Below are 23,292 nucleotides of genomic sequence, written 5' to 3' on the forward strand. Positions count from 1 at the left end.
AACCCCTTACCAGCGCCCCCTAGCGGCGGCCCTAGGAAGTGCACCTGTGCGCAGCCAGAGTCGGGCGGGCGGGGTCAGGCTCCGGCCAGGGGCGGAGCCTGGGGCTCATCTAGCGCTGCTGGGCCAGGCGCGGTCTCTTCCCCTTTGAGCGGTGCTGGCTGGCCCGGGGCTTTTTTCCGCGCCGGCCTGTGTGCCTGCAGTTTTGGAAGAGGCCGCGGTCGCCGCTTGCCCCTGGCTTCCAGGGGGTGCCCTCCAATGACCGGGACCCCGGCCCTCCGTCTAGGGCGTCTGGCGGCGCACGGCCCCGCTGCTGGGGCTGTGAGTGCGAGAGGAGGGTGCAGGCGTGCCCCGGGAGGAAGGTTTGGGCTTCCGCGAAGGGGAAGGGGGCCCCGTTCCCCCATGGGGGCGTCGAATCCTGTACCCCCATGGGTGCAGGGGTGGCCCCAGCCCGGTGGGGGCTGAGGGTTCCCGAAACCCCTCACCAGCGCCCCCTAGCGGCGGCCCTAGGAAGTGCACCTGTGCGCAGCCAGTGTCGGGCGGGCGGAGTCAGGCTCCGGCCAGGGGCGGAGCCTGGGGCTCATCAAGCGCTGCTGGGCCAGCCGCGGTCTCTTCCCCTTTGAGCGGTGCTGGCTGGCCCGGGGCTTTTTTCCGCGCCGGCCTGTGTGCCTGCAGTTTTGGAAGAGGCCGCGGTCGCCGCTTGCCCCTGGCTTCCAGGGGGTGCCCTCCCCTGACCGGGACCCCGGCCCTCCGTCTAGGGCGTCTGCCGGCGCACGGCCCCGCTGCTGGGGCTGTGAGTGCGAGAGGAGGGTGCAGGCGTGCCCCGGGAGGAAGGTTTGGGCTTCCGCGAAGGGGAAGGGGGCCCCGTTCCCCCATGGGGGAGTCGAATCCCGTACCCCCATGGGTGCAGGGGTGGCCCCAGCCCGGTGGGGGCTGAGGGTCCCCGAAACCCCTCACCAGCGCCCCCTAGCGGCGGCCCTAGGAAGTGCACCTGTGCGCAGCCAGAGTCGGGCGGGCGGGGTCAGGCTCCGGCCAGGGGCGGAGCCTGGGGCTCATCAAGCGCTGCTGGGCCAGGTGCGGTCTCTTCCCCTTTGAGCGGTGCTGGCTGGCCCGGGGCTTTTTTCCGCGCCGGCCTGTGTGCCTGCAGTTTTGGAAGAGGCCGCGGTCGCCGCTTGCCCCTGGCTTCCAGGGGGTGCCCTCCCCTGACCGGGACCCCGGCCCTCCGTCTAGGGCGTCTGCCGGCGCACGGCCCCGCCGCTGGGGCTGTGAGTGCGAGAGGAGGGTGCAGGCGTGCCCCGGGAGGAAGGTTTGGGCTTCCGCGAAGGGGAAGGGGGCCCCGTTCCCCCATGGGGGAGGACAGTCCCGTACCCCCATGGGTTGCGGGGTGGCCCCAGCCCGGTGGGGGCTGAGGGTCCCCGAAACCCCTCACCAGGGCCCCCTAGCGGCGGCCCTAGGAAGTGCACCTCTGCGCAGCCTGAGTCGGGCGGGCGGGGTCAGGCTCCGGCCCGGAGTGGAGCCTGGGGCTCATCAGCGCTGCTCAGCCGGGTGAGGACTCTTCCCCTCTGATTGGTGCTGGTTTGCTAGGGTCTTTCCCCGCCGGCCTGTCTGCCTGCAGTTTGGAGGACACGTCGGATGCCGCCTGTTTCTGGCTTACAGGCGTTGCCCTCAATGACGGAGACCCAGCCCCTCCGTCTAGGCCGTCTTGGGGCACACGTCCTGCCCCTGGGGGTGTGAGTCCGAGAGGAGGGTGCAGGTGTGCCCCGGGAGGAAGATTTACCATTCCCCCAGGGGGAGTGGGCCCCGTTCCACCATGGGAGAAGAGGTTCCCGTTTCTCCCTGGGGTGGAGTCTGCCTAAACCCATGAGGGCTGAGGGCCCCGAACCGCCTCGCCAGCGCCCCTTGGGGCTGAGCTGTGAACGGCACCTTTGCTCATGAAGAGCCAGGAGGGCGGGGTCAGGCTCCGGCCAGGGGCGGAGCCTGGGGCTCATAGAGCGCTGCTGGGCCAGGTGCGGACTCTTCCCCTTTGAGCGGTGCTGGCTGGCCCGGGGCTTTTTTCCGCGCCGGCCTGTGTGCCTGCAGTTTTGGAAGAGGCCGCGGTCGCCGCTTGCCCCTGGCTTCCAGGGGGTACCCTCCCATGACCGGGACCCCGGCCCTCCGTCTAGGGCGTCTGCCGGCGCACGGCCCCGCCGCTGGGGCTGTGAGTGCGAGAGGAGGGTGCCGGCGTGCCCCGGGAGGAAGGTTTGGGCTTCCGCGAAGGGGAAGGGGGCCCCGTTCCCCCATGGGGGAGTCGAATCCCGTACCCCCATGGGTGCAGGGGTGGCCCCAGCCCGGTGGGGGCTGAGGGTCCCCGAAACCGCTCACCAGCGCCCCCTAGCGGCGGCCCTAGGAAGTGCACCTGTGCGCAGCCAGAGTCGGGCGGGCGGGGTCAGGCTCCGGCCAGGGGCGGAGCCTGGGGCTCATCAAGCGCTGCTGGGCCAGGTGCGGTCTCTTCCCCTTTGAGCGGTGCTGGCTGGCCCGGGGCTTTTTTCCGCGCCGGCCTGTGTGCCTGCAGTTTTGGAAGAGGCCGCGGTCGCCGCTTGCCCCTGGCTTCCAGGGGGTGCCCTCCCCTGACCGGGACCCCGGCCCTCCGTCTAGGGCGTCTGCCGGCGCACGGCCCCGCCGCTGGGGCTGTAAGTGCGAGAGGAGGGTGCAGGCGTGCCCCGGGAGGAATGTTTGGGCTTCCGCGAAGGGGAAGGGGGCCCCGTACCCCCATGGGTGCAGGGGTGGCCCCAGCCCGGTGGGGGCTGAGGGTCCCCGAAACCCCTCACCAGCGCCCCCTAGCGGCGGCCCTAGGAAGTGCACCTGTGCGCAGCCAGAGTCGGGCGGGCGGGGTCAGGCTCCGGCCAGGGGCGGAGCCTGGGGCTCATCAAGCGCTGCTGGGCCAGGTGCGGTCTCTTCCCCTTAGAGCGGTGCTGGCTGGCTCGGGGCTTTTTTCCGCGCTGGCCTGTGTGCCTGCAGTTTTGGAAGAGGCCGCGGTCGCCGCTTGCCCCTGGCTTCCAGGCGGTGCCCTCCCCTGACCGGGACCCCGGCCCTCCGTCTAGGGCGTCTGCCGGCGCACGGCCCCGCCGCTGGGGCTGTGAGTGCGAGAGGAGGGTGCAGGCGTGCCCCGGGAGGAAGGTTTGGGCTTCCGCGAAGGGGAAGGGGGCCCCGTTCCCCCATGGGGGAGGAGAATCCCGTACCCCCATGGGTGCAGGGGTGGCCCCAGCCCGGTGGCGGCTGAGGGTCCCCGAAACCCCTCACCAGCGCCCCCTAGCGGCGGCCCTAGGAAGTGCACCTGTGCGCAGCCAGAGTCGGGCGGGCGGGGTCAGGCTCCGGCCAGGGGCGGAGCCTGGGGCTCATCAAGCGCTGCTGGGCCAGGTGCGGTCTCTTCCCCTTTGAGCGGTGCTGGCTGGCCCGGGGCTTTTTTCCGCGCCGGCCTGTGTGCCTGCAGTTTTGGAAGAGGCCGCGGTCGCCGCTTGCCCCTGGATTCCAGGGGGTGCCCTCCCCTGAGCGGGACCCCGGCCCTCCGTCTAGGGCGTCTGCCGGCGCACGGCCCCGCCGCTGGGGATGTGAGTGCGAGAGGAGGGTGCAGGCGTGCCCCGGGAGGAATGTTTGGGCTTCCGCGAAGGGGAAGGGGGCCCCGTACCCCCATGGGTGCAGGGGTGGCCCCAGCCCGGTGGGGGCTGAGGGTCCCCGAAACCCCTCACCAGCGCGCCCTAGCGGCGGCCCTAGGAAGTGCACCTGTGCGCAGCCAGAGTCGGGCGGGCGGGGTCAGGCTCCGGCCTGGGGCGGAGCCTGGGGCTCATCAAGCGCTGCTGGGCCAGGTGCGGTCTCTTCCCCTTTAAGCAGTGCTGGCTGGCCCGGGGCTTTTTTCCGCGCCGGCCTGTGTGCCTGCAGTTTTGGAAGAGGCCGCGGTCGCCGCTTGCCCCTGGTTTCCAGGGGATGCCCTCCCCTGACCGGGACCCCGGCCCTCCGTCTAGGGCGTCTGCCGGCGCACGGCCCCGCCGCTGGGGCTGTGAGTGCGAGAGGAGGGTGCAGGCGTGCCCCGGGAGGAAGGTTTGGGCTTCCGCGAAGGGGAAGGGGGCCCCGTTCCCCCATGGGGGAGTCGAATCCCGTACCCCCATGGGTGCAGCGTTGGCCCCAGCCCGGTGGGGGCTGAGGGTCCCCGAAACCCCTCACCAGCGCCCCCTAGCGGCGGCCCTAGGAAGTGCACCTGTGCGCAGCCAGAGTCGGGCGGGCGGGGTCAGGCTCCGGCCAGGGGCGGAGCCTGGGGCTCATCAAGCGCTGCTGGGCCAGGTGCGGTCTCTTCCCCTTTGAGCGGTGCTGGCTGGCCCGGGGCTTTTTTCCGCGCCGGCCTGTGTGCCTGCAGTTTTGGAAGAGGCCGCGGTCGCCGCTTGCCCCTGGCTTCCAGGGGGTGCCCTCCCCTAACCGGGACCCCGGCCCTCCGTCTAGGGCGTCTGCCGGCGCACGGCCCCGCCGCTGGGGCTGTGAGTGCGAGAGGAGGGTGCAGGCGTGCCCCGGGAGGAAGGTTTGGGCTTCCGCGAAGGGGAAGGGGGCCCCGTTCCCCCATGGGGGTGTCGAATCCCGTACCCCCATGGGTGCAGCGGTGGCCCCAGCCCGGTGGGGGCTGAGGGTCCCCGAAACCCCTCACCAGCGCCCCCTAGCGGCGGCCCTAGGAAGTGCACCTGTGCGCAGCCAGAGTCGGGCGGGCGGGGTCAGGCTCCGGCCAGGGGCGGAGCCTGGGGCTCATCAAGCGCTGCTGGGCCAGGTGCGGTCTCTTCCCCTTTGAGCGGTGCTGGCTGGCCCGGGGCTTTTTTCCGCGCCGGCCTGTGTGCCTGCAGTTTTGGAAGAGGCCGCGGTCGCCGCTTGCCCCTGGCTTCCAGGGGGTGCCCTCCCCTGACCGGGACCCCGGCCCTCCGTCTAGGGCGTCTGCCGGCGCACGGCCCCGCCGCTGGGGCTGTGAGTGCGAGAGGAGGGTGCAGGCGTGCCCCGGGAGGAAGGTTTGGGCTTCCGCGAAGGGGAAGGGGGCCCCGTTCCCCCATGGGGGAGGACAGTCCCGTACCCCCATGGGTTGCGGGGTGGCCCCAGCCCGGTGGGGGCTGAGGGTCCCCGAAACCCCTCACCAGGGCCCCCTAGCGGCGGCCCTAGGAAGTGCACCTCTGCGCAGCCTGAGTCGGGCGGGCGGGGTCAGGCTCCGGCCCGGAGTGGAGCCTGGGGCTCATCAGCGCTGCTCAGCCGGGTGAGGACTCTTCCCCTCTGATTGGTGCTGGTTTGCTAGGGTCTTTCCCCGCCGGCCTGTCTGCCTGCAGTTTGGAGGACACGTCGGATGCCGCCTGTTTCTGGCTTACAGGCGTTGCCCTCAATGACGGAGACCCAGCCCCTCCGTCTAGGCCGTCTTGGGGCACACGTCCTGCCCCTGGGGGTGTGAGTCCGAGAGGAGGGTGCAGGTGTGCCCCGGGAGGAAGATTTACCATTCCCCCAGGGGGAGTGGGCCCCGTTCCACCATGGGAGAAGAGGTTCCCGTTTCTCCCTGGGGTGGAGTCTGCCTAAACCCATGAGGGCTGAGGGCCCCGAACCGCCTCGCCAGCGCCCCTTGGGGCTGAGCTGTGAACGGCACCTTTGCTCATGAAGAGCCAGGAGGGCGGGGTCAGGCTCCGGCCAGGGGCGGAGCCTGGGGCTCATAGAGCGCTGCTGGGCCAGGTGCGGACTCTTCCCCTTTGAGCGGTGCTGGCTGGCCCGGGGCTTTTTTCCGCGCCGGCCTGTGTGCCTGCAGTTTTGGAAGAGGCCGCGGTCGCCGCTTGCCCCTGGCTTCCAGGGGGTGCCCTCCCCTGACCGGGACCCCGGCCCTCCGTCTAGGGCGTCTGCCGGCGCACGGCCCCGCCGCTGGGGCTGTGAGTGCGAGAGGAGGGTGCCGGCGTGCCCCGGGAGGAAGGTTTGGGCTTCCGCGAAGGGGAAGGGGGCCCCGTTCCCCCATGGGGGAGTCGAATCCCGTACCCCCATGGGTGCAGGGGTGGCCCCAGCCCGGTGGGGGCTGAGGGTCCCCGAAACCCCTCACCAGCGCCCCCTAGCGGCGGCCCTAGGAAGTGCACCTGTGCGCAGCCAGAGTCGGGCGGGCGGGGTCAGGCTCCGGCCAGGGGCGGAGCCTGGGGCTCATCAAGCGCTGCTGGGCCAGGTGCGGTCTCTTCCCCTTTGAGCGGTGCTGGCTGGCCCGGGGCTTTTTTCCGCGCTGGCCTGTGTGCCTGCAGTTTTGGAAGAGACCGCGGCGCCGCTTGCCCCTGGCTTCCAGGGGGTGCCCTCCCCTGACCGGGACCCAGCCCCTCCGTCTAGGCCGTCTTGGGGCACACGTCCTGCCCCTGGGGGTGTGAGTCCGAGAGGAGGGTGCAGGTGTGCCCCGGGAGGAAGATTTACCATTCCCCCAGGGGGAGTGGGCCCCGTTCCACCATGGGAGAAGAGGTTCCCGTTTCTCCCTGGGGTGGAGTCTGCCTAAACCCATGAGGGCTGAGGGCCCCGAACCGCCTCGCCAGCGCCCCTTGGGGCTGAGCTGTGAACGGCACCTTTGCTCATGAAGAGCCAGGAGGGCGGGGTCAGGCTCCGGCCAGGGGCGGAGCCTGGGGCTCATAGAGCGCTGCTGGGCCAGGTGCGGACTCTTCCCCTTTGAGCGGTGCTGGCTGGCCCGGGGCTTTTTTCCGCGCCGGCCTGTGTGCCTGCAGTTTTGGAAGAGGCCGCGGTCGCCGCTTGCCCCTGGCTTCCAGGGGGTGCCCTCCCCTGACCGGGACCCCGGCCCTCCGTCTAGGGCGTCTGCCGGCGCACGGCCCCGCCGCTGGGGCTGTGAGTGCGAGAGGAGGGTGCAGGCGTGCCCCGGGAGGAAGGTTTGGGCTTCCGCGAAGGGGAAGGGGGCCCCGTTCCCCCATGGGGGAGTCGAATCCCGTACCCCCATGGGTGCAGGGGTGGCCCCAGCCCGGTGGGGGCTGAGGGTCCCCGAAACCCCTCACCAGCGCCCCCTAGCGGCGGCCCTAGGAAGTGCACCTGTGCGCAGCCAGAGTCGGGCGGGCGGGGTCAGGCTCCGGCCAGGGGCGGAGCCTGGGGCTCATCAAGCGCTGCTGGGCCAGGTGCGGTCTCTTCCCCTTTGAGCGGTGCTGGCTGGCCCGGGGCTTTTTTCCGCGCCGGCCTGTGTGCCTGCAGTTTTGGAAGAGGCCGCGGTCGCCGCTTGCCCCTGGCTTCCAGGGGGTGCCCTCCCCTGACCGGGACCCCGGCCCTCCGTCTAGGGCGTCTGCCGGCGCACGGCCCCGCCGCTGGGGCTGTGAGTGCGAGAGGAGGGTGCAGGCGTGCCCCGGGAGGAAGGTTTGGGCTTCCGCGAAGGGGAAGGGGGCCCCGTACCCCCATGGGTGCAGGGGTGGCCCCAGCCCGGTGGGGGCTGAGGGTCCCCGAAACCCCTCACCAGCGCCCCCTAGCGGCGGCCCTAGGAAGTGCACCTGTGCGCAGCCAGAGTCGGGCGGGCGGGGTCAGGCTCCGGCCAGGGGCGGAGCCTGGGGCTCATCAAGCGCTGCTGGGCCAGGTGCGGTCTCTTCCCCTTTGAGCGGTGCTGGCTGGCCCGGGGCTTTTTTCCGCGCTGGCCTGTGTGCCTGCAGTTTTGGAAGAGACCGCGGCGCCGCTTGCCCCTGGCTTCCAGGGGGTGCCCTCCCCTGACCGGGACCCAGGCCCTGCGTCTAGGGCGTCTGCCGGCGCACGGCCCCGCCGCTGGGGCTGTGAGTGCGAGAGGAGGGTGCAGGCGTGCCCCGGGAGGAAGGTTTGGGCTTCCGTGAAGGGGAAGGGGGCCCCGTACCCCCATGGGTGCAGGGGTGGCCCCAGCCCGGTGGGGGCTGAGGGTCCCCGAAACCCCTTACCAGCGCCCCCTAGCGGCGGCCCTAGGAAGTGCACCTGTGCGCAGCCTGAGTCGGGCGTGCGGGGTCAGGCTCCGGCCAGGGGCGGAGCCTGGGGCTCATCTAGCGCTGCTGGGCCAGGCGCGGTCTCTTCCCCTTTGAGCGGTGCTGGCTGGCCCGGGGCTTTTTTCCGCGCCGGCCTGTGTGCCTGCAGTTTTGGAAGAGGCCGCGGTCGCCGCTTGCCCCTGGCTTCCAGGGGGTGCCCTCCCCTGACCGGGACCCCGGCCCTCCGTCTAGGGCGTCTGCCGGCGCACGGCCCCGCTGCTGGGGCTGTGAGTGCGAGAGGAGGGTGCAGGCGTGCCCCGGGAGGAAGGTTTGGGCTTCCGCGAAGGGGAAGGGGGCCCCGTTCCCCCATGGGGGAGGAGAATCCCGTACCCCCATGGGTGCAGGGGTGGCCCCAGCCCGGTGGGGGCTGAGGGTCCCCGAAACCCCTCACCAGCGCCCCCTAGCGGCGGCCCTAGGAAGTGCACCTGTGCGCAGCCAGAGTCGGGCGGGCGGGGTCAGGCTCCGGCCAGGGGCGGAGCCTGGGGCTCATCAAGCGCTGCTGGGCCAGGTGCGGTCTCTTCCCCTTTGAGCGGTGCTGGCTGGCCCGGGGCTTTTTTCCGCGCCGGCCTGTGTGCCTGCAGTTTTGGAAGAGGCCGCGGTCGCCGCTTGCCCCTGGCTTCCAGGGGTTGCCCTCCCCTGACCGGGACCCAGGCCCTGCGTCTAGGGCGTCTGCCGGCGCACGGCCCCGCCGCTGGGGCTGTGAGTGCGAGAGGAGGGTGCAGGCGTGCCCCGGGAGGAATGTTTGGGCTTCCGCGAAGGGGAAGGGGGCCCCGTACCCCCATGGGTGCAGGGGTGGCCCCAGCCCGGTGGGGGCTGAGGGTCCCCGAAACCCCTCACCAGCACCCCCTAGCGGCGGCCCTAGGAAGTGAACCTGTGCGCAGCCAGAGTCGGGCGGGCCGGGTCAGGCTCCGGCCAGGGGCGGAGCCTGGGGCTCATCAAGCGCTGCTGGGCCAGGTGCGGTCTCTTCCCCTTTGAGCGGTGCTGGCTGGCTCGGGGCTTTTTTCCGCGCTGGCCTGTGTGCCTGCAGTTTTGGAAGAGGCCGCGGTCGCCGCTTGCCCCTGGCTTCCAGGCGGTGCCCTCCCCTGACCGGGACCCCGGCCCTCCGTCTAGGGCGTCTGCCGGCGCACGGCCCCGCCGCTGGGGCTGTGAGTGCGAGAGGAGGGTGCAGGCGTGCCCCGGGAGGAAGGTTTGGGCTTCCGCGAAGGGGAAGGGGGCCCCGTTCCCCCATGGGGGAGGAGAATCCCGTACCCCCATGGGTGCAGGGGTGGCCCCAGCCCGGTGGCGGCTGAGGGTCCCCGAAACCCCTCACCAGCGTCCCCTAGCGGCGGCCCTAGGAAGTGCACCTGTGCGCAGCCAGAGTCGGGCGGGCGGGGTCAGGCTCCGGCCAGGGGCGGAGCCTGGGGCTCATCAAGCGCTGCTGGGCCAGCCGCGGTCTCTTCCCCTTTGAGCGGTGCTGGCTGGCCCGGGGCTTTTTTCCGCGCCGGCCTGTGTGCCTGCAGTTTTGGAAGAGGCCGCGGTCGCCGCTTGCCCCTGGTTTCCAGGGGGTGCCCTCCCCTGACCGGGACCCCGGCCCTCCGTCTAGGGCGTCTGCCGGCGCACGGCCCCGCCGCTGGGGCTGTGAGTGCGAGAGGAGGGTGCAGGCGTGCCCCGGGAGGAATGTTTGGGCTTCCGCGAAGGGGAAGGGGGCCCCGTACCCCCATGGGTGCAGGGGTGGCCCCAGCCCGGTGGGGGCTGAGGGTCCCCGAAACCCCTCACCAGCGCGCCCTAGCGGCGGCCCTAGGAAGTGCACCTGTGCGCAGCCAGAGTCGGGCGGGCGGGGTCAGGCTCCGGCCAGGGGCGGAGCCTGGGGCTCATCAAGCGCTGCTGGGCCAGGTGCGGTCTCTTCCCCTTTGAGCAGTGCTGGCTGGCCCGGGGCTTTTTTCCGCGCCGGCCTGTGTGCCTGCAGTTTTGGAAGAGGCCGCGGTCGCCGCTTGCCCCTGGTTTCCAGGGGATGCCCTCCCCTGACCGGGACCCCGGCCCTCCGTCTAGGGCGTCTGCCGGCGCACGGCCCCGCCGCTGGGGCTGTGAGTGCGAGAGGAGGGTGCAGGCGTGCCCCGGGAGGACGGTTTGGGCTTCCGCGAAGGGGAAGGGGGCCCCGTTCCCCCATGGGGGAGTCGAATCCCGTACCCCCATGGGTGCAGCGTTGGCCCCAGCCCGGTGGGGGCTGAGGGTCCCCGAAACCCCTCACCAGCGCCCCCTAGCGGCGGCCCTAGGAAGTGCACCTGTGCGCAGCCAGAGTCGGGCGGGCGGGGTCAGGCTCCGGCCAGGGGCGGAGCCTGGGGCTCATCAAGCGCTGCTGGGCCAGGTGCGGTCTCTTCCCCTTTGAGCGGTGCTGGCTGGCCCGGGGCTTTTTTCCGCGCCGGCCTGTGTGCCTGCAGTTTTGGAAGAGGCCGCGGTCGCCGCTTGCCCCTGGCTTCCAGGGGGTGCCCTCCCCTAACCGGGACCCCGGCCCTCCGTCTAGGGCGTCTGCCGGCGCACGGCCCCGCCGCTGGGGCTGTGAGTGCGAGAGGAGGGTGCAGGCGTGCCCCGGGAGGAAGGTTTGGGCTTCCGCGAAGGGGAAGGGGGCCCCGTTCCCCCATGGGGGAGTCGAATCCCGTACCCCCATGGGTGCAGCGGTGGCCCCAGCCCGGTGGGGGCTGAGGGTCCCCGAAACCCCCTCACCAGCGCCCCCTAGCGGCGGCCCTAGGAAGTGCACCTGTGCGCAGCCAGAGTCGGGCGGGCGGGGTCAGGCTCCGGCCAGGGGCGGAGCCTGGGGCTCATCAAGCGCTGCTGGGCCAGGTGCGGTCTCTTCCCCTTTGAGCGGTGCTGGCTGGCCCGGGGCTTTTTTCCGCGCCGGCCTGTGTGCCTGCAGTTTTGGAAGAGGCCGCGGTCGCCGCTTGCCCCTGGCTTCCAGGGGGTGCCCTCCCCTGACCGGGACCCCGGCCCTCCGTCTAGGGCGTCTGCCGGCGCACGGCCCCGCCGCTGGGGCTGTGAGTGCGAGAGGAGGGTGCAGGCGTGCCCCGGGAGGAAGGTTTGGGCTTCCGCGAAGGGGAAGGGGGCCCCGTTCCCCCATGGGGAAGGACAGTCCCGTACCCCCATGGGTTGCGGGGTGGCCCCAGCCCGGTGGGGGCTGAGGGTCCCCGAAACCCCTCACCAGGGCCCCCTAGCGGCGGCCCTAGGAAGTGCACCTCTGCGCAGCCTGAGTCGGGCGGGCGGGGTCAGGCTCCGGCCCGGAGTGGAGCCTGGGGCTCATCAGCGCTGCTCAGCCGGGTGAGGACTCTTCCCCTCTGATTGGTGCTGGTTTGCTAGGGTCTTTCCCCGCCGGCCTGTCTGCCTGCAGTTTGGAGGACACGTCGGATGCCGCCTGTTTCTGGCTTACAGGCGTTGCCCTCAATGACGGAGACCCAGCCCCTCCGTCTAGGCCGTCTTGGGGCACACGTCCTGCCCCTGGGGGTGTGAGTCCGAGAGGAGGGTGCAGGTGTGCCCCGGGAGGAAGATTTACCATTCCCCCAGGGGGAGTGGGCCCCGTTCCACCATGGGAGAAGAGGTTCCCGTTTCTCCCTGGGGTGGAGTCTGCCTAAACCCATGAGGGCTGAGGGCCCCGAACCGCCTCGCCAGCGCCCCTTGGGGCTGAGCTGTGAACGGCACCTTTGCTCATGAAGAGCCAGGAGAGCGGGGTCAGGCTCCGGCCAGGGGCGGAGCCTGGGGCTCATAGAGCGCTGCTGGGCCAGGTGCGGACTCTTCCCCTTTGAGCGGTGCTGGCTGGCCCGGGGCTTTTTTCCGCGCCGGCCTGTGTGCCTGCAGTTTTGGAAGAGGCCGCGGTCGCCGCTTGCCCCTGGCTTCCAGGGGGTGCCCTCCCCTGACCGGGACCCCGGCCCTCCGTCTAGGGCGTCTGCCGGCGCACGGCCCCGCCGCTGGGGCTGTGAGTGCGAGAGGAGGGTGCCGGCGTGCCCCGGGAGGAAGGTTTGGGCTTCCGCGAAGGGGAAGGGGGCCCCGTTCCCCCATGGGGGAGTCGAATCCCGTACCCCCATGGGTGCAGGGGTGGCCCCAGCCCGGTGGGGGCTGAGGGTCCCCGAAACCCCTCACCAGCGCCCCCTAGCGGCGGCCCTAGGAAGTGCACCTGTGCGCAGCCAGAGTCGGGCGGGCGGGGTCAGGCTCCGGCCAGGGGCGGAGCCTGGGGCTCATCAAGCGCTGCTGGGCCAGGTGCGGTCTCTTCCCCTTTGAGCGGTGCTGGCTGGCCCGGGGCTTTTTTCCGCGCCGGCCTGTGTGCCTGCAGTTTTGGAAGAGGCCGCGGTCGCCGCTTGCCCCTGGCTTCCAGGGGGTGCCCTCCCCTGACCGGGACCCCGGCCCTCCGTCTAGGGCGTCTACCGGCGCACGGCCCCGCCGCTGGGGCTGTGAGTGCGAGAGGAGGGTGCAGGCGTGCCCCGGGAGGAAGGTTTGGGCTTCCGCGAAGGGGAAGGGGGCCCCGTTCCCCCATGGGGGAGTCGAATCCCGTACCCCCATGGGTGCAGGGGTGGCCCCAGCCCGGTGGGGGCTGAGGGTCCCCGAAACCCCTCACCAGCGCCCCCTAGCGGCGGCCCTAGGAAGTGCACCTGTGCGCAGCCAGAGTCGGGCGGGCGGGGTCAGGCTCCGACCAGGGGCGGAGCCTGGGGCTCATCAAGCGCTGCTGGGCCAGGTGCGGACTCTTCCCCTTCCAGTGTTGCTGGCTTACCCGGGGCTTTTTTTCCGCGCCGGCCTGTGTGTCTGCAGTTTTGGAAGAGGCCACGGTCGCCGCTTGCCCCTGGTTTCCAGGGGGTGCCCTCCCCTGACCGGGACCCCGGCCCTCCGTATAGGGCGTCTGCCGGCGCACGGCCCTGCCGCTGGGGCTGTGAGTGCGAGAGGAGGGTGCCGCCGTGCCTCGGGAGGTAGATTTACCATTTCCCCCAAGGGGGAGTGGGCCCCGTTCCACCATGGGAGAAGAGGTTCTCGTTTTCCCCTGAGGTGGAGGTCTGCCTACACCCATGAGGGCTGATTGCCCCGAACCGCCTCCCCAGCGCCCCCCAGCGCGGAGCTGTGAACTGCACCTTTGCTCATGAAGTTCCGGGAGTGCGTGGTCAGGCTCCGTGTGGAGGCGGAGCCTGGGGCTCATCAGCGCTGCCTGGCCAGGTGAGTACTCTTCCCCTTTGAGTGGTGGTGGGTTGCCAGGGGCTTTACGCACCAACCTGTGTGCCTGCAGTTCTGGAGGACGCGGCGGGCACCGCCTCTCTGTGGCTTACAGGCGTTGCCCTCCCTGACGGAGACCCTGCCCCTTCGTCTGGGGCGGCTTCCTGCGCAAGGCCTGTCCCTGGGGGTGTGAGTGCGAGAGGAAGCTAGCAGGTGTGCCCCGGGAGGAAGATTTACCGTTCCCCCAAGGGGGAAGTGTTCCCCGTTTCCCTAAGGGGTAGAGGGTCCCGTTCCCCTCGGGTCAGAGGGACCCGTTTCCCCCTGGGGTAGAGGTTCCCCTACCCCCGTGGGGGCTGAGGGTCCCCGAACCCTCTCGCCAGCGCCCCCTAGCGGCGGCCCTAGGAAATGCACCTGTGCGCAGCCAGAGTCGGGTTGGCGGGGTCAGGCTCCGGCTGGGGGATGAGCCTGGGGCTCATCAGCGGTGCTGGGCCAGGTGAGCACCCTTCCCCTTTGAGTGGTGCTGGGCTGCCTGGGGCTTTCTGCGCCGGCCAGTTTGCCTGCAACTTCGGAAGAGGCCGCTATCGCCTCTTGACTGTGGCTTACAGGGGGTGCCCTCCTCTGGCAGTGTCCCTGCCCCTCCGTCTAGGGCGTCTCAGGCGCACGGCCTGCCTCTGTAGCCTGAGTGAGAGAGGAAGGTGCAGGTCTGTCCCGGGAGGAAGTTCTGCCGTTCCCCCGAGGGAGAAGTGGGGCCCGTTCCCCTTTGGGGGAAGGAGGTCCTGTACCCCCATGGGTGCAGAAGTCCCCCTAACCTCGTGGGGGCTGATGGTTCCCGATCCCCTTCGCCAGCGCCTCCTAGCGGCGGCCCTAGGAAGTGCACTTTTGCGCATGCCGTGTTGGGTGGGCGGGGTCAGGATCCGGCCGTGGGAGTAGCCTGGTGCTCATCAGTGGTGCTGGTCCAGGTGAGGACTCTTCCTCTTGAGTGGTGCTGGGTTGGCTGGGGCTTTTTGCTCCGGTCCGTCTGCCTGCAGCTTTGGAAGATGCTGCGGATGCCGCTTGACTGTGGCTTACAGGGGTGCCCTCCCCTGACAGTAACTCCGCTCCTCCGTCTATGGTGTCTTTGGGCGCACAGCCTGCCGCTGAGTGTGTGAGTGCGAGAGGAGGGTGCCGGTTTCCCCCAGGGCGTGGATTTCCCCTTTCCCCCAACGATTTAGAGGTCCCTGGACCCCCTAGTAGGCTTAAGGCCCTGTACCCCCATGTGTGCAGATGACCCTTGACCCCCCCAACCATAGATGCTAGAACTTAATTTCTTAAAAATAGAAAAGGGGAGGGCCTCTCTGGTGGCGATGTGGTTGAGTGCTGGGCTTGACTCTTCCCAGAGTCTCTGCAGCACCGTTTGGATCCCTGGCCACCAGTGAGAGTCCCATATGGCGGGCCGACCTCTCCTGCCCCGCCCACTCTTCACCTCACAGTGTGTTTGTCAGTCTGCCTATACTGCTCCCACCTTTGGCTCTTGTGACTTGTCTCACCATCCCGCACTGCTGACTGTACCCAGTGCTTGTATAAATAAAAAATTAAATATTAAAAAATATGGCAAGGAGGCTTAAATCCTGTTCTTCGGAGGGGCAGATCAACATGGCCACAAGGAAACGCTGCAACTAAGATCTCCCATTAAAATAAAGTTAATTGGGAGGAAAAGCAGCAGGTCTCAGTAAGAACTGGTAAACAGACGATAAATGGGTGACTCCAGCAAACTACCCAAAGAAGAATGTTACCATAAAAGAGAACTAGAAGGGGGGAAAGCTCAGAACCCTCCTACCCTCCCCTACCCACAAAGTCAGCACTCTCCGATCCACAGAAATGAGAATAAAAACAAAAAGACTAAAACAACCAAGAAGAACAAACTATGCATCAAGAGGGACTTTGAGTGGAAAGGAACTATTTCAGTCACCACACCCCATGAACTGGAGCTGTGGAGAACTCTGCAAAATTCACCATGGAGTTAAGCAAATGGCTCCAGTAGCCAATAGAGAAAAACAAAGATTCCTGGAGACCGACAAACAGCCCCAGGCCAGCCAGTAAGCTTGTTTGGAAAAGTGGTGCCCTTGAATAGGATACACAGATCTCGACTGCCCAGTTCCCCATGCCTGCGACCTAGGCTTGCATGGAGACTCACGGGGGCCCTCTCTAAGGTGAACGTCCCTCACTGAGTAATCAGAAACCAGGTGCCCGGAAAGGGAGCGGGGTGCATAAGGCGCCATTTCTGTGGACACTAAATTGGGCTACAGGCCACGTCCTGGACCTGAGGTCTTTGGAACTGAGACCCAGGGCACGAAATTTGGGGTGTTGGATCCCCACGATGGTGGGGCACAAGGCAGACACAGCACCCCAAAACCATTGAGGCTTTCCCCACCACTCCCACTCTGTTCCCCTGTCCCACGGAGTAAAAAAAAAGCTCCCCAAGGACACTAGGAGAGATCTCTGGTGCCACCTAGCAACCAGAAAAAAATCACCAACATCCCATAGAATAGGAACCTTTCTTCAGTAAAGACTAGTTGAAAGGGGCAGAAGGCTCCCAGAGGAGTCAGAAGTGAGCTGGGAAGTTCGCCCAAGCTAGGCCCCTTCTGACCAGCAGCCCGAGCCCAGAGATGGGAGGGGGCACCCACGGTTGGGGCAGACCGGGCGCACCGAAGAGTGTGCCTATCTCTGAATTGCCATTTAAAAATAGGGACCTTTCTTCAATAAGGACTGCTTGAAACCAGCAGAAGGCTCCCAAAGGAGCCAGAGGTTAGCTGGGAAGTTGGCCCAGGCCAGGCCCCTTATGGCCAGCAGTCCGAGCCCAGGGAAGAAGCGGACACCCACGGCTGGGGCCAACCCAGTGCGTTGGAGAGCGCGTCTGTCTCTGAGTCGCCATTTTAGAATAGGGACTTTTGTTCGGTAAAGACTGCTTGAGGCCAGCAGATGACTCCCAAAGGAGCCAGAGGTGAGCTTGGAAGTTCACCCAGGCCAGGCCCCTTCTGGCCAGCAGTCTGAACCCAGAAGGGGAGCAGGCACCGAGGGCCGGGGCAGAGTGGGTGCATGGAAGAGTGTGCCTGTATCTGAACCACCATTTTAGAATAGGGATCTTTCTTCAGTAAAGAGTGCGTGAAACTGGCAGAAGTCTCCCAGAGGAGCCAGAGGTGAGCTGGGAAGTTTGCCCACACCAGGCCCCTTCAGGGCAGCAGTCCAAACCCAGAGGGGGAGCGGACACCCACGGCCAGGGCAGACTGGGCATGCAGAAGAGTGTGCCTGTCTCCAAAGCACCATTTTAGAACAGGGACCTTTCTTCAGTAAAGACTGCTTGAATCTGGCAGAAAGCTCCCCGTGGAGCCAGAGGGAGAAGGTTCCCTGTGCAGTGAGGAGAGCTGAAGGCCCCCACAAGCATGGTCCCACCTGGCAGGAAGTCGGCGCCCAGAGGAGGATCCAGAGATTTGGAACTCAGAGTGCAATCCAGGTGCCCCACCTCCAGGGAAGTCTGTGGGACTTCAAGACGCACCTTTGTAAGTAAACACAGAAGGAGGAGATTCAGAGGGACGAATAACAATGAAAGAAGGCCAAAAAAAGTTATTAAAATAATAAATAAAAATCAAAGGAAAGACAAACAAAATGGCAAATACAGATGCTAACATATCAATATTAACTCTAAATGTAAATGGACTAAACTCTTCAATAAAAAGACACAGAGTTGCAGGATGGATTAAGAAATAAAACTCAACCTTTTGCTGTCTCCAGGAAACACATTTAGCTACAAAAGATAAAAATAACCTCAATGTTAAAGGATGGAAAACAATCCTACAAGCAAATGGACCAAACAAGAAAGCAGGAATGGCTATACTTATATCAGGTAAAACATTTCAAACTCTAAAAGGTAAAAAGAGACCCCAACGGTCACTACATTATGATCAAGAGGAAAATACTTCAAGAAGAAATAACACTCATTAACATATATTCACCAAACGAAGGAGCACCAAAATATATCAGACAACTATTGTCATCTTTGAAAACAGACATCAGAGAAAACACATACGTAGTGGGAGACTTCAACACAACACTATCAACAATGGATAGATCAACGAGACAAAAAATAAGTAAAGACACTAAAGCTCTAAATAAGGATCTAGAGCGCTTGGGCTTAAGAGACATCTATAGAACACTAAACCCAAAAAAAAATCTGAGTAGACATTTTTCTCAAGTGCATACGGATCATTCTCCAGGATCGATCACATACTGGAACCCGAGACAAAAATCAACAGATACCCCAAGATTGAAATCACACCAAGCATCTTTTCTGACCATGAAGGAAACAAAGTAGAAATAAACCATAAAAAGAAGGCTAGGAACTCTCCTACCTCATGGAGATTGAAACCCACACTACTAGAAGACCACTGGACTAATGAGGAGATCAAAGAAGAAATTAAAAAATTCTTTGAATTGAATGACAAGGAGGACACCAATATCCTAAATGTATGGGATGCAGCAAAAGCAGTAATAAAAGGAAAATATATAGCAATAGAGGCTCCCATCAAGAAACAAGAAAGAACTCAAAGAAACAACCTAATCTCAAAGCTCAAAGAACTAGAAAAAGAACAACAACAAAAAAAACAAATCTAGTAGAAGAAAAGAAATAATAAAAACCAAAGCAGAAATAAATGAAATCGAAACTAAAAAAAAAAAAAAAATCCAAAAGATCAGTGAAACCAAGAGCTGGTTCTTCAAAAAAATAGAAAAAATAGACAAACCCCTAGCCAGGCTCACAAAGGAAAAAAGGGAGAAAGCACAAAGAAACAGGATCACAAATGAAAGAGGAGAAATCACAACGGACACAGCAGAAATCAAAAGCATAATCAGAAACTACTATGAACAGTTATATGGAAACAAGTTCAACAATTTAGAGGAGATGGACAAATTCCTACAACTCTACAATCACCCAAAGCTAGATAAAGAAGAAATAGGGGCCTCCCTGGTGGCGCAGCGGTTGAGCGCTGGGTTGCGAAGCTGCCCGCAGCCTCTGCAGCGCCGGTTCGATCCCCGGCTGCTCCCCGGCCACCAGAGGAGGGTCCCACACGGCGTGCAGACCTCTCCTGCCGCCCACTGCTCCCCTCAGCAGTGTACTTCGGTCCTTCTGCCTGCTCTGCTCCCCGCTCTGGCTCTGGTGAATTCTCTCACCCTCCTGCGCTTCTGACTGTACCCAGTGCATGTATAAATAAAACAAATAAATAAATAAATAAAACATGCCTCTAAATTAAAAAAAAAAAAAAGAAGAAATAGAACGCCTAAACAGACCAATCCAAGCAGCGAAATTGAAATGGTAATCAAAAACCTCCCCAAAAACAAAAGCCCAAGACCTGATGGATTTACAGATGAATTCTACCAAACGTTCAGAAACGAATTAGTGCCTATCTTTCACAAACTCTTCCAAAATATTGAGAAGGAAGGGATAATACCAAACACGTTCTATGAAGCCAACATTACACTCATACCAAAACCAAAGAAGGACAACAAAAAAAGGAAAAATACAGGCCAATCTCGCTAATGAACACTGATGCAAAAATCCTTAATAAAATTTTCGCTATCAGAATCCAACAATGTATCCATAAGATAATTCACCACGACCAAGTAGGATTCATGCCAGGAACACAAGGATGGTTCAACATCCGAAAATCAATCAACGTTATCCAACACATCAACAAAAACAAATTCAAAAACCACATGATAATATCAAAAGATGCCGAGAAAGCTTTCAACAAAGTGCAACACCCATTCATGATAAAAGCCCTTGAAATTCTTGGGATACAAGGAACATGCCTCCACATCATAAATCCCATATATGACAAGCCAACAGCCAGTATCATTCTCAATGGTGAAAAGTAAGATCTGGAACAAGGCATGGATGTCCACTCTCACTGTAACAGGGTGGTCCCCAGGAAAGGGGAGGTTCCCTGCCCCACCCAAGGGAGGGTGGAGCTGAGCAGGAAGAGGAGAAGATGCAGAAGAGACTGAGGAGGGAAGCAGGATGGAGCCAGGAGACCTGGAGGAGGCGCATGGAGCCTAGAGACACATGAAGAAACTGCGCTTGTCTTTTGGTCGTGGACTGGGTGACACAGATGTGGGTGAGACCCGTGGGGAGGTGACAATGGCAGCTTTTATCTTGATGTTGATTTTGCTCTTTTCCTTCCGGGCTTGTCCGGTTGTTTGTGACCCTTTTCTGTGTGTCCCCACTGGAAGATGCTTTAGACTTGTGGCAGGCCTTGGGGCCTTGCTCTGGGCCAATCCCATTTGGATGGACTTTTACCCACGAGGGGATGGGTAAATTTGGGTGCTTGATTTAGAAACTAGATTCTTTGCCTTACCTGTATTCTTTCCCTGTTTTATTAAAGTTCCTTTTCATTAAAGTCTCCTATGTTTTGTGTTGATGCGGCAGATGGCAGAACCCATTTAGAATAGGCAGGTTTGTGGGGTTTTGGGCTGCCCCTCTCCCTGTCCTATAACATCACCACTGCTTTTCAATATAATACTAGAAGTCCTAGCCAGAGCAATAAGACAAGAGAAAGACATACAAGGAATCCAAATAGGAAAAGAAGGAGTCAAACTATCACTATTTGCATATGATATGATAATATACATAGAGAACCCCAAAAACTCCACAGAAAAACTAATTCAACTCATCAATCAGTTCAGTAAAGTGGCAGGATACAAAATCAACACGCAAAAGTCAGTAGCCTTCCTATACACAAACAATAAATCTGAAGAAGAAGAAATCAGAAGAACCATCCCTTTTGTTATCAAAACAAAAAAAATCAAATACTTGTGAATAAATTTAACAAAAGAGGTGAAGGCCCTATACAAAGAAAACTATAAAACACTGTTAAATAGAAGAGGACACAAAGAAATGGAAAGACATCTCCTGCTCATGGATTGGAAAAATAAACATTATTAAAATGGCCATCCTACCAAAAGCAATATACAGATTCAGTGCTATTCCAAAAAAAATTGCAATGTCATTCTTCAAAGAAATAGAACAATTTTTGATGAATTCATATGGAATCACCAAAACCCCAAATAGACAAAGCTCTCCTGAAAAATAAAGAAGGGAATGGAGGCATCACACTCCCAGACTTCAAACTGTACTACAAAGCCATAATAATCAAAACTGCATGGTATTGGAAAAAGAACAGACACACAGACCAATGGAATTGAATAGAAAATCCAGAAATAAACCCACAGATTTATGGTCAACTAATCTTTGACAAAGGAGAAAAGAATATGCATTGGAGCAAAGAAAGTTTGTTCAATAAATGGTGCTGGGAAAACTGGGTCACTACATGCAGAAGAATGAAGCTTGATTACTACCTAACACCATGCACAAAAAACAACTCAAAATGGATTAAAGAACTAGACATAAGACCTGAAACCATAAAATATATAGAAGGAAATATAGACGGAACACTCCATGATATGCACATCAAAGACATCTTTACAGACACATCACCCAAAGCAGTGATAGTGAAGGCAAAGATAAACAGCTGGGATGACATCAAATTAAAGAGCTTCCGCACAGTAAAAGAGACAATAACAAAAATAAAGAGAAACCCCACTGACTGAGAGAACATTTTTGCAAACACTAATGATAAAGGACTGATCACAAAAATCTGCAAAGAGCTGATGAGACTCAACAACAACAAAGAAAATAATCCAGTCAAAAAATGGGCGGAAGAGCTAAAAAGAAACTTCTCTGAAGAGGAAATGCAAATGGCCAACAGACATATGAAAAAACGTTCAACATCGCTTGTAATCAGGGAAATGCAAATCAAAACTACCACGAGGCTCTTCTGTCCGAGCGCCGCCAAGATGGTGTTCAGGCACTTTGTGGAGGTTGGCCGTGTGGCCTACGTCTCCTTGGCACTCATGCCGGGAAATTGGTCGCGATTGTAGACGTTATTGATCAGAATAGGGCTTTGTTTGATGGACCCTGCACGCAGGTGAGGCGACAGGCTATGCCTTTCAAATGCATGCAGCTCACTGACTTCATCCTCAAGTTCCCACACAGTGCCCGCCAGAAGTATGTCCGGCAGGCCTGGGAGAAGGCAGACATTAATAAAAAATGGGCAGCCACAAGATGGGCCAAGAAGATTGAAGCCAGAGAAAGGAAAGCCAAAATGACAGATTTTGATCGTTACAAAGTCATGAAGGCAAAGAAGATGAGAAAGAGAATAATCAAGCTTGAAGTTAAGAAGCTTCAAAAGGCTGCACTTCTGAAAGCTTCTCCCAAAAAAGCACTAGCTGCAAAGGGTGCAGGTGCAGCAGCTGCTGCAAAGGTTCCAGCAAAAAAGGTGACTGCTGCAGGCAAGAAGGCTCCAGCCCAGAAAGCTCCTGCCCTGAAAGCCACAGGCCAGAAGACTGTGCCTCCTAAAGCTCAGAAGGGTCAGAAAGCTCCAGCCCAGAAACCACCTGCTCCAAAGGCATCTGGCAAGAAAGCATAAGAGCATAAAAGGCTATTATAAAAGTAATAAAGGTTCTTTTTAACCATTGGCAAAAAAAAAAACTACCATGAGATACCATCTTACACCAGTGAGAATGGCACATATTAAGAAAACTAGCAACAACAAATGTTGGTGAGGGTGTGGTGAAAAAGGAACTCTCCTGCATTTTGTTGGGAGTGCAAACTGGTCCAACCACTGTGGAGAGCTCTGTGGAGATTTCTTGACCTACTAAACATAGAACATCCATATGATCCATCAATTTCACTCCTAGGTATTTACCAAAGAACACAGAAACAGCAATTCCAAAGAGCACCTGCACCCCTATGTTTATAGCAGCATTAGCTAAGCTTTGGAAACAATCCAAAAGCCAAAAAATAGATGACTGGATCAAGAAGATGTGGTACATATACACCATGGAATATTACTCAGCATTCAAAAAAGATAAACACATGCAATTTGCAGCAACTTGGATGGAGCTGGAAGGGATCATGCTTAGCAAAATAAGCCAGAAAGAAAAAGAAAAACACCGGATGGTCTTACTCATAGCTGGAATCTAGAAAACTTAAATAAGGGACCAGGAGAAAGAATAACTATAAGAAAGAAAATATTAAAATCAGCAAACAACTATGAACCAGAGACACTCTATGGGGGGTGGGGGGCAGGGAAAGGAGGGCTTGTGGTCAAAATAAGGGGGTTGTAATTGTATGGGGAATATAAAAATAAAATTTAAATTAAAAAATAGGAAAGGGGATATTATCATGGGTTACACAAATCCTTTTTGTACTAACAGGAAATGCAAAAGGTCCCTCTCATTTACGGCGCTCTTTAAGCATTTTTTAAATATTTATTTATTTATGGAAGAACTGGGGTATAGGCCAGATGTTCAGGATGGTGTGAGCATTAACCAGAGACAGAGCAGGGAACTGAACAGGCAGACTGACAATATACACTGCTGAGGGGAGTAGCAGTGTATATCCTCGCCCACCGGTGGGGATCAAACCAAAGATACAGAGTCTGCGGACAGACTCACATTGCGGCACTCAACCACCTGCACCACCAGGGAGGCCCTTCTTTAAGCATTTTTTAACTAAGTTTTGCTGACAAGAATCTTGAGACATTGGCAGATTAGAATGAGTGGCAAGAGACTGAAATGCTCTAAGGATTTCTTGAAGCTTATTAGAGAGTTCAGGTGGAGGGTGCTGTAGCATCCTCTACTTGATTAAAAAATTCCCACCACTAGCCTCTGAAGAGGCCTTGTGATCAGGGTCAGACTCAGAAAAGTCCAGTAAATGTTTTTTAACACCCTCGTGTAAAGGGAGCACTAAGTTGTTCTTTAAAATTGTTTTGAGGGGCGGTAGGATTATTACCCACAGGATGAAGAGCTTATTGTTTTAGAAAAAGCTTTTTACAGGATTAACAAACTTACAGACCTTTATAACATAATTACTTATTTATACTAACAAATATTTTTAAGAGTGGGTTCATCTTTTTGTAAAGGAAATTTAGTTAATTATCAGTGTTTGTTGAACAACACAATTTTTACCTTTTAAGAAAACACATTTAAACATTCAATATTAACACCCAATCTTAAAACCTAAACACTTGTATCTTTTAAATTAAACCATTGAATTTACACT

At 60.4% G+C, this 23,292-nt stretch overlaps 1 protein-coding gene and 1 pseudogene across 2 annotated transcripts in view; both read left to right on the plus strand.

The window, feature by feature from the left end:
* LOC311182669 (uncharacterized protein) overlaps positions 1-23,292 on the plus strand; it is a 530,572-nt gene that overhangs the window by 483,633 nt on the left and 23,647 nt on the right. The gene's annotated exons all lie outside the window — the stretch shown is intronic.
* On the plus strand, positions 21,024-21,655 carry LOC311181163 (large ribosomal subunit protein eL14-like; annotated as a pseudogene). Its single transcript has one exon. The product of its transcript is annotated as a large ribosomal subunit protein eL14-like (transcript).

This window comes from Talpa europaea, assembly GCF_964194135.1.
Source record: "Talpa europaea genome assembly, chromosome: 12".
Lineage (NCBI taxonomy): Eukaryota > Metazoa > Chordata > Mammalia > Eulipotyphla > Talpidae > Talpa > Talpa europaea.